The following is an 11,858-nucleotide window of genomic DNA, read 5'->3' on the forward strand; positions in this document are numbered from 1 at the left end:
TATAGCTCACACATACTTACACGTATTAATATGAAACTCAGTACACATATAGATCTCATCGTGCCGAACAACTTGCGTATTGCATGTCATAGGCTCCGCCCAACAGGAAGTCAGCTATTTAGAGTTATGTAAAAAGCGCATGCTCTGGAATTTGAAATACTTGTCATAGGTTTTTTACTCGATTGCCGCCAAACTCGGTCAACATAATCTCAAGACACTGGGGATGAAAAATTGCCAGGGGATTTTTGATATCTCAAACGGTTTGCTCGTGGCGAGGCGTTGAAATTATGGCGAGAAATGAGAAACAGGAAGTGTCTAATACCATCCACATACATTTCCTGATTTTAATCAAACTTCATCAGATTATTCTTTGTATGATGTCGATCGCATATATGTGACTATTAGGAGTCAAAGTTATAGCGCCACCAACTGGCAGTAGGAAGTGTGTCATTTTCAAAATGCTTTGTATTCAGCATCTTATTTTTACTCGATTTGCTTCAAACTTCATCAGAATAATGTTAAAACACAGCCTATATTAATCTGCTAGGGGGATATTGATATCTAAAAATATTGTTGCCGTGGCAACATGTCAAACTTGAATACTTCTCAGGTGATTTTAAGGCATATAACATGCTTAGAATTTCATGAAATTCAGAACACATATCAGTATTTATGATAACTAGACACTGGCAAAAGTTCATAAGAGGGCGTGGAAGAGGCACTCTATAGCGCCACCTTTTGTCAAAAGTGGGGGGGTTAGTTTTAGCTACAGACACCAAACTCGGTACAAAAATTGTTCTTATCAAGACGGACAACTTTCTAATTCACAGTCATCAGCTACGATCAACAGGAAGTCAGCTATTTTGATTTGAATGTGGATTTTTTTTTACATTTAGCTGTGAATTAAAGCATACTGCTCAGAGGAGAGTAACACTATACACACCAAACTTTGTCTACATGATGCCAAAACATTTTAAACAACTTAAATTGCCAAAGGATTTTGGATAGCTTGAACGGTTTTGTCGTGGTGATTTTTTTAAATGACAGTAAAAATGGAATTATTAATTGTCCTGCATTTTTAAATTCCAAACACTTCAAAACCTTTTTTCATACAAAAAAAATCATTCTGAGTAAATATGGATAGTTTCACGACTTTACAACACTGTATGGATAACAGAAAATTAAAAAACTGTCAGACATCTCATCTCACTCTGTCCATCTGTTTGAGTATTATGTGCTGAGACTTACATTGTCTGAGAGAAAATGCGCCCCTACAGGTTCAATTCCTTAAAGGGAAATTCGACTGAAAGGGAGGAGACTCTCTTTTAGTTTCATTTTTAAATCGGTTAAAATACAAAATAATACTTGGATTTAATTCACACTGACAAGCTAAACCAACATATATGATTATTACCGGGTCAGGGCTCATTAATAATTGATGTGTGGTCAGTGATACGTGAGAAACACGAGAGATGAATCACCGCTCTGAGCATGAGCGTGTGGAATGAAGAGCTCAGAAAAAAACGAGTTTATTCTTGTTTTATAGCTTTAACAAATAAAATATTAAAGCGATATCACACAATTCACCAATTAGAACACACCAAGAGCTAAATTCAGATGTTTTTGAACTGTTTGTGTGAAAATGAAATATTCGCGGCTGCCTATCTGAAATCACCGCCTCCGATCAGCGCGTACAGTGTCACAAGTTCAAAACAAACGAATTTATTCTTGTGTAAGAGCTTTTTCAAATAAAATATTGCCATAAATGCACACAATACACCCATTATAACACAAGAGCTAAATGCAGGTGTTTGTGACCCGTTTAAGTGTGCAAGACTACTTGAAAACGCGACTGGCAGAATAACATATATCTCTCGAGATGCAGGATTCTGCCTTTCGTCGTACGAACGAACACATCAAGGACAAGATTATTTCAAAATACATAATAGCTTGGCGAATATAAACGAAAACAGCCACGTGGACATAAACTGTTGAGAAATAAATCTGAAGTGGATATACTGGATTTGAATATTAAGTGACCGCATATACCAGCTGCTTCTGTCTTCAATTTTAATCTATATAAAAAATTAAACTCATTCATCTTGGCTGCTTTTTTAATATGTGTACGTATTTATTTATTATTTTGCTCTAACAACACTTAATCTATATTTAATTAAATCAATTACATTTTATTTTACATTTGTTTGTCCATTTCTGCATCTAAACGCCTAAAAACCTAAAACATGCTCTATTATACTATTGTTAGCAATTTCTTTATCGTCCAATTTATCTGGTGTACACTTTTATTTTCATAATAAACTTGTCTGTTAGATTATACAAAGTTACAGTGGTCTATAATAAATATTAACAGGTTTTATTCAAGCTGTTTAGAATGAATGCAGTAGGCTAATTTTTTTAAATGTAAATCCAAAAAAAAAAAAAAAAAAAATTTAATAAATAAAAAACATTGGAAAAGAATAACTGTTGTACTTTTTTATACATTTTGTATAATTTCATAGTTTATGCATTATAGTTATAAAAACAAATAAATTTAGCCACTCACATAGAAATCTTGGGCCTTATCCTTTTCTGACAGTTTTAGGGATTTTTAAAAATCCTAAAAAACCTTATTTGTGCTGCAAATAATAATTTCAAATTAATTTGATACTGACTTCTGACATCCTGTGACATGATATTTATTTGAATTTACATAATCTCATGGATGTAACAGTAAATCTGTTCAGCTCACAGATCAAGACTAAGCTGTAATGCAAGCAGAACTTTCACAAATGCTTGTAGGTCAATAAAATCATTACAAAACACTTACAAATCATTTAAGGGATTTGATAACACTGTAAAATAATGTCTAATTTGTTAACATTAGCAAATGCATTGATAACACTTTATAATAACTGCATTCATTAGTAAATAGTCAGTTCATGCTTTATAAAGCCTTGTCCCAATATTAATAGTCAGTAGTAAGCAGTTTATAAATACAGCTATAAATAGCTCATTTATTAAAAAGGAGAGTAAAGGGTCAGTTATCTTCCTATGAAAAATAAAACAATAAAAATAAACAAACAACAACACAGATTGATACAGAACTCAGAAATGTTATTGTGGATTTATGATAAACTCAGCCTGTAAATGAATTCATTCTCCTCCAAGAAGACACAAGTAGTTCACACCAAACTGTTTTAACATGAAGCCAATATACTGAAGATGTTAAATTTCGAATGGGTTTAGGATACCTTAAATGGTGTGGCCATAGCGATTTATTAAGTGAACATAAAATAATACAATAGTTATTTTACTATATCTTTAAAAATTTTAATTCCAACTCTTCATAATTTTTTATATACGTAGAAATCATCATTTGAAAGAAGCACAGTAAGTTTCATAGCTTTATCATTTTCAAGAGCCAGCATAAAATTAAAACTATCATAACATATAAATCAAGCTTGCAATTCTTAGTACCAATAATGGCCACCAGATGGAGCTATATGATTACTTTTAAATAATTATTGTAGAAACAAGTATGATTTAAATCATTTATAGAAATCTTTCAAAGAAAAATAATATGTATTTTATGTATTTTACTGATAAAATGACCCTCCCTTAATTAGAATAACAAGCTGAAGTATTGTGAACTGTATATTAAGAATAATTCTTTATAGGCTTTATGGACAGATACGTTTTGAGTGACTCTTGAAGGATCAGCACCACATCATCTTTTACCACTGTTTAAAGAATGTATCTTACAGTACAGGTGCGGATGAATTTTGAATGGCTTGAATGGTTTTGTCGTGGTGATTTTTTGAAATAACAGTAAAAAGTAACCAGTAAATGTCTTTTATTTTTTTTGAAGTGCAGCTTCTAAACACTTCAAAAAAATGTACACATAGAAGACAAGTCATTCTGAGGAAATATGCATAGTTTCATGACTATACAACACTATATGGATGATAGAAAATTAAAAAACTATCATACATCTGATGTCACTCTGTCTCTCTGTCACTGTGGGTAATGTGTGTGTGTGTGTGTGTTAAGTGAATTAGGTGTGAAACTATCAGGGAGCATTTAGTCTCCAGCGCCAACATTTTACAGAACTGCCACTTTCCTGGAGTCTCAGAATTACAATGTGTTAGGTTCTGAGAGATCTAAGATTCCAAAAAATGATTTAATTAGAATACCATGAAGTATTGTGAAATACTATATATTGAGACTTTATATATAGGCTTTATGAACAGATTAGAGTGACTCGTGAAGGACCAGCACCACCTCCTCTTGTCTGATGGTATGAGGAATATATTTTCCAGAATCCGGGATTAAGATTTAGGAGCTCATTTTTATTCCACCTCCTTTCCTGAAAGTCTGTCTTGCAGAATTGACTAAAAATTAATCTTCACATTAATTCCTAATTATTTTGCACATATTTTTGTCAGTTCTTCTTGACCTGTTTTTTTTTTTTCTTCTTCTTTTCTGACCTCATGACCCAGTCAGCATTTTTGTACAATGGTCAAGTCTTAACTTATCTATTTCTGTATTGCATTTGTGTTTGATATTTCTCATGGGTATTTCATAATTTTCGACTTTGAGTTAAAACAGTTTGAGTTAAAACTCTTTTTTAGCGCATTTCATCTGTAAAAGAAAACATGCCTTATAATTCTGCACACATGAATATAAGGAGTTTTTCTCTTCCAGCTTTCCTGGACTATTGTATAGCACTCATAAATGATTAAATAAAAAATAATGGTAGTTATTAAGATTGATATGGTTTGGAATTGGTAAAATGTGCTTGGAAAAAAATCACAATAAAACTATGTTTTAATGTTTAAGTTTGGAATATTAATTGACATGAATGAATGCTATATAAATATTGTTCATGTTAACATAATGTTTATGAATGAAATCTTATTGTAAAGTGTTACTAAATATATATATATATATATATATATATATATATATATATATATATATATATATATATATATATATATATATATATATATATATATATATATATGTATTGTTCTGTGAATGTGATTTTAAAGTCTAGATGATTCGGATTAACCCTTTAACTGCCATATCCTTTAAAACCTCACTGCCAGAGGGATATTGTGAATGCATGTGCCCGCTTGGGCACAGTTTACCTGATGCCACCGGGGTGGCGATGGCATTGGTGGCTTGAGCCCGCCATCGCTGCTTGCAGCTATATTTATTATTATTATTATTATTCTTCTTCTTCTTCTCCCGAATGAATCGCATTTTTGAGGGCTTTAACATGCTCAAAAAGTCATGAAACTTTGCACACGCGTCAAACCTGGTGAAAATTTTCGTCTGATATAGGATTCAGAAGAGGGTGTGGCAAAATGGCTCGACAGCGCCACCTATACCAAGAAAATCAACAGCCTTCCAGCTATGTTTCACGTACATGCACGAAAATTGGCACACATATGTAACACACCAATACCTACAAAAAAGACTCTTGGAGCGAAATTCTAAACCCAACAGGAAGTCGGTTATTTTTAATATTATGAGCATATTTTGTGTAATTTTGGTCATTTCCATGTGTTGTACTTTAACGAACTCCTCCTAGAGAGTTCTTCAAATCAACACCAAATTTGGTATGCCTAATCTAAAGGCCTTTGCGATGTTAAATTGCGAAGATCTTGAGTTTTCGTTGAAGGGCGTGTCCGTGGCAGCCTGGCGAATTTCGATGATTCGCCATGAAAAATGAAGTTGCTATAACTCACACATACAATGTCCAATCTGCCCCAAACTTCACATATTTGATGAGAATCCGAACCTGAACAGATTGACATGCCCATATTCAGTTATAGTCATAGCGCCACCTATTGGCAACAGGAAGTGACATATTTTACGCTGCGACGAACTACTCCTAGAAATTTTATGACATCAATGTCTTTTTTGTGGTCAGTCTAATTTAAAGGCCTGTGCGATGTTCAGTTGTGAAGATCTTGAGTTTTCGTTAAAAGGCTTGTTCATGGCGCCGCGACGAAGTTCGATGTCTCGCCATGGGAATAAAAGATGTTATAACTCAGGCATAAAATGTCCGATCTTCCCCAAACTTCACATGTGTGATAAGAGTCCTGGCCTGAACAGATCTGCAGGCCAATATTCCAGCGGGTGTGGCAGAATGGCTCTATAGCGCCACCTATACACATTCAACGGAGTGCGCCTCGAGCTATGTTTCACGTACATGTACAAAAATTGGTACACACATGTAACACTCCATTACCTACAAAAAAGTCTCTTGGTACGAAATCCGGATCCCAACAGGAAGTCGGTTATTTTGAATTTTCCCTACAAAATTGGTGTTGTTTTTGCCATTTTCAGGGGTTGTACTTTAACGAACTCCTCCTAGAGATTTATTCAGATCAACACCAAACTTGGTCAGTGTAATCTAAAGCCATTTGCGATGTTAAATTGCGAAGGACTTGAGGTTTCGTTAAAGGGCGTGTCCATGGCGGCCTGACAAATTTCGATGTTTCGCCATGAAAAAGGAAGTTGCTGTAACTCAGACATACAATGTCCAATCTGCCCCAAACTTCACATGTTGGATGAGACTCTTGACCTGAACAGATCTACATGCCCATATTCAGTTATAGTCATAGCGCCACCTATTGGAAACAGGAAGTGACATATTTTACACTGCGACAAACTACTCCTAGAGATTTTATGACATCAATGTCTTTTTTGTGGTCAGTCTAATCTGAAGGACTGTGCAATGTTAACTTGTGGAGATCTTGAGTTTTTGTTAAAGGGCGTGTCCATGGCGCCATGACGAAGTTCAATGTCTCGCCATGGGAATAAAAGATGTTATAACTCAGGCATAAAATGTCCGATCTTCCCCAAACTTCACATGTGTGATAAGGGTCCTGGCTTGAACACATCTGAAGGCCATTATTCCATCGGGTGTGGCAAAATGGCTCGATAGCGCCACCTATACACTTTCAACGGAGTGTGCCTCGAGCTATGTTTCACGTACATGTACAAAAATCGGTACACACATGTAACACACCAATACCTACAAAAAAGTATCTTGGTACGAAATCCGAATCCCAACAGCAAGTCGGTTATTTAGAATTTTCTCTGCAAAATTGGCGTTGTTTTTGCCATTTTCAGGGGTTGTACTTCAACGAACTCCTCCTAGAGATTTATTCAGATCAACACCAAACTTGGTCAGTGTAATCTAAAGGCCTTTGTGATGTTAAATTGCGAAGATCTTGAGGTTTCGTTAAAGGGCGAGTCCATGGCGGCCTGCCAAATTTCGATATTTCGCCATGAAAAAGGAAGTTGTTGTAACTCAGACATACAATGTCCAATCTGCCCCACACTTCACATGTTAGATAAGACTTCTGCCCTTAACAGATCTACATGCCCATTTTCAGTTACAGTCATAGCGCCACCTGCTGGCAACAGGAAGTGACATGTTTCAGGCTGCGACAAACTACTCCTAGAATTTTTTTGAGATTAAAGTATTTTTTGTATTCAGTCTAATCTAAAGGCCTGTGCAATGTTAACTTGTGGAGATCTTGAGTTTTTGTTAAAGGGCGTGTCCATGACGCCATGACAAATTTTGATGTCTCGCCACAGCAAGAGAAGTTGTTGTAACTCAGGCATAATTTGTTCGATCTTCCCCAAACTTCACATGTTCGATGAGAGTCCTGCCCGGAACACATTTGAAGGCCAATATTCCATTATAATGATAGCACCACCTGCTGGCACCAGGAAGATTGGCACATATGTGGAATAAATGTTGATATTTTCCACTTATATTTATGAGTTTGATTGCATATTTCTCACCGTTCACCAATTACCTAAAGCCACTCGCTGCCGGTGAGCCCGGGTGCGAGGGCCCGTTCATCGCTGCTTGCAGCTTTAATTATTATTATTATTATTCTTTTCCCGAATGAATCGCATTTTTGAGGGCTTTAACATGCTCAAAAAGTCATGAAACTTTGCACACTCGTCAAACCTGGTGAAAATTTTCGTCTGATATAGGATTCAGAAGAGGGTGTGGCAAAATGGCTCGACAGCGCCACCTATACTAAGAAAATCAACAGCCTTCCGGCTATGTTTCACGTACATGCACGAAAATTGGCACACATATGTATCACACCAATACCTACAAAAAAGACTCTTGGAGCAAAATTCTAAACCCAACAGGAAGTCAGTTATTTTTAATATTATGAGCAAATTTTGTGTAATTTTGGTCATTTCCATGTGTTGTATTTTAACGAACTCCTCCTAGAGATTTCTTCAAATCAACACCAAATTTGGTATGCCTAATCTAAAGGCCTTTGCGATGTTAAATTGCGAAGATCTTGAGTTTTCGTCGAAGGGCATGTCCGTGGCGGCCTGGCGAATTTCGATGATTCGCCATGAAAAATGAAGTTGCTATAACTCAGACATACAATGTCCAATCTGCCCCAAACTTCACATGTTTGATGAGACTCTGAACATGAACATATTGACATGCGCATATTCAGTTATAGTCATAGCGCCACCTATTGGCAACAGGAAGTGACATATTTTACCCTGCGATGAACTACTCCTAGAAATTTTATGACATCAATGTCTTTTTTGTGGTCAGTCTAATCTAAAGGCCTGTGCGATGTTAAGTTGTGAAGATCTTGAGTTTTCGTTAAAAGGCGTGTCCATGGCACCGTCACGAAGTTCGATGTCTCGCCATGGGAATAAAAGATGTTATAACTCAGGCATAAAATGTCCGATCTTCCCCAAACTTCACATGTGTGATAAGAGTCCTGGCCTGAACACATCTGAAGGCCAATATTCCATCAGGTGTGGCAAAATGGCTCGATAGCGCCACCTATACACTTTCAACGGAGTGCGCTTCGAGCTATGTTTCACGTACATGTACAAAAATCGGTATACATATGTAACACACCAATACCTACAAAAAAGTCTCTTGGTACGAAATCCGATTCCCAACAGGAAGTCGGTTATTTAGAATTTTCTCTGCAAAATTGGCGTTGTTTTTGCCATTTTCAGGGGTTGTACTTTAACGAACTCCTCCTAGAGATTTATTCAGATCAACACCAAACTTGGTCAGTTAAATCTTAAGGCCTTTGCGATGTTAAACTGCGAAGATCTTGAGGTTTCTTTAAAGGGCGTGTCCATGGCGGCCTGATAAAATGTGATGTTTCGCCATGAAAAAGGAAGTTGCTGTAACTCAGACATACAATGTCCAATCTGCCCCAAACTTCACATGGTAGATAAGATTTCTACCCTTAACAGATCTACATGCCCATATTCCATTATATTCATAGCGCCACCTGCTGGCAACAGGAAGTGTCATGTTTTACGCTGCGACAAACTACTCCTAGAAATGTTTTGACATTAATGTATTTTTTTGTGGTAAGTCTAATCTAAAGGCCGGTGCAATGTTAAATTGTGGAGATCTTGAGTTTTTGTTAAAGTACGTGTCCATGGCGCCATGACAAAATTTGATGTCTCGCCACAGCAAGAGAAGTTGTTGTAACTCAGGCATAAAATGTTCGATCTTCCCCAAACTTCACATGTTCGATAAGAGTCCTGGCCTGAACACATCTGAAGGCCAATTTTCCATTATAATGATAGCGCCATCTGCTGCCAACAGGGAGATTGGCACATATATGGAGTAAACGTTGATATATTCCACTTATATTTATGACTTTAGAGGCATATTTCTCACCGTTCACCTTTTTACTAAAGCCACTCGCTGGCGGTGAGCCCGGGTGCGAGGGCCCGTTCATCGCTGCTTGCAGCTTTAATTATTATTATTATTATTATTATTATTATTATTATTATTATTATTATTATTATTCTCCCGAATGAATCACATTTTTGAGGGCTTTAACATGCTCAAAAAGTCATGAAACTTTGCACACGCGTCAATCCTGGTGAAAATTTTCGTCTGATATAGGATTAAGAAGAGGCTGTGGCAAAATGGCTCGACAGCACCACCTATACCAAGAAAATCAACAGCCTTCCAGCTATGTTTCACATACATGCACGAAAATTGGCACACATATGTAACACACCAATACCTACAAAAAAGACTCTTGGAGCGAATTTCTAAACCCAACAGGAAGTCGGTTATTTTTAATATTATGAGCATATTTTGTGGAATTTTGGTCATTTCCATGTGTTGTATTTTAACGAACTCCTCCTAGAGAGTTCTTCAAATCAACACCAAATTTGGTATGCCTAATCTAAAGGCCTTTGCGATGTTAAATTGCGAAGATTGAGTTTTCGTTGAAGGGCGTTTCCGTGGCGGCCTGGCGAATTTCGATGATTCGCCATGAAAAATGAAGTTGCTATAACTCATACATACAATGTCCAATCTGCCCCAAACTTCACATGTTTGATGAGACTCCGAACCTGAACAGATTGACATGCCCATATTCAGTTATAGTCATAGCGCCACCTATTGGCAACAGGAAGTGACATGTTGTACGCTGCGACGAACTACTCCTAGAAATTTTATGACATCAATGTCTTTTTTGTGGTCAGTCTAATCTAAAGGCCTGTGCGATGTTCAATTGTGAAGATCTTGAGTTTTCGTTAAAAGGCTTGTTCATGGCGCCGCGACAAAGTTCGATGTCTCGCCATGGGAATAAAAGATGTTATAACTCAGGCATAAAATGTCCGATCTTCCCCAAACTTCACATGTGTGATAAGAGTCCTGGCCTGAACAGATCTGCAGGCCAATATTCCAGCGGGTGTGGCAGAATGGCTCTATAGCGCCACCTATACACATTCAACGGAGTGCGCCTCGAGCTATGTTTCACGTACATGTACAAAAATTGGTACACACATGTAACACTCCAATACCTACAAAAAAGTCTCTTGGTACAAAAATCCGGATCCCAACAGGAAGTCGGTTATTTTTAATTTTCCCTTCAAAATTGGTGTTGTTTTTGCCATTTTCAGGGGTTGTACTTTAACGAACTCCTCCTAGAGATTTATTCAGATCAACACCAAACTTGGTCAGTGTAATCTAAAGCCATTTGCGATGTTAAATTGCGAAGGACTTGAGGTTTCGTTAAAGGGCATGTCCATAGCGGCCTGACAAATTTCGATGTTTCGCCATGAAAAAGGAAGTTGCTGTAACTCAGACATACAATGTCCAATCTGCCCCAAACTTCACATGTTGGATGAGACTCTTGACCTGAACAGATCTACATGCCCATATTCAGTTATAGTCATAGCACCACCTATTGGCAACAGGAAGTGACATATTTTACACTGCGACAAACTACTCCTAGAGATTTTATGACATCAATGTCTTTTTTGTGGTCAGTCTAATCTGAAGGACTGTGCAATGTTAACTTGTGGAGATCTTGAGTTTTTGTTAAAGGGCGTGTCCATGGCGCCATGACGAAGTTCGATGTCTCGCCATGAGAATAAAAGATGTTATAACTCAGGCATAAAATGTCCGATCTTGCCCAAACTTCACATGTGTGATAAGGGTCCTGGCTTGAACACATCTGAAGGCCAAAATTCCATCAGGTGTGGCAAAATGGCTCGATAGCGCCACCTATACACTTTCAACAGAGTGCGCCTCGAGCTATGTTTCACGTACATGTACAAAAATCGGTATACACATGTAACACACCAATACCTACAAAAAAGTCTCTTGGTACGAAATCCGAATCCCAACAGGAAGTCGGTTATTTAGAATTTTCTCTGCAAAATTGGCGTTGTTTTTGCCATTTTCAGGGGTTGTACTTTAACGAACTCCTCCTAGAGATTTATTCAGATCAACACCAAACCTGGTCAGTGTAATCTTAAGCCCTTTGCGTTGTTAAATTGCGAAGATCTTTAGA

Source organism: Carassius gibelio, chromosome B11, assembly GCF_023724105.1.
Source record: "Carassius gibelio isolate Cgi1373 ecotype wild population from Czech Republic chromosome B11, carGib1.2-hapl.c, whole genome shotgun sequence".
Classification (NCBI taxonomy): Eukaryota; Metazoa; Chordata; class Actinopteri; order Cypriniformes; family Cyprinidae; genus Carassius; species Carassius gibelio.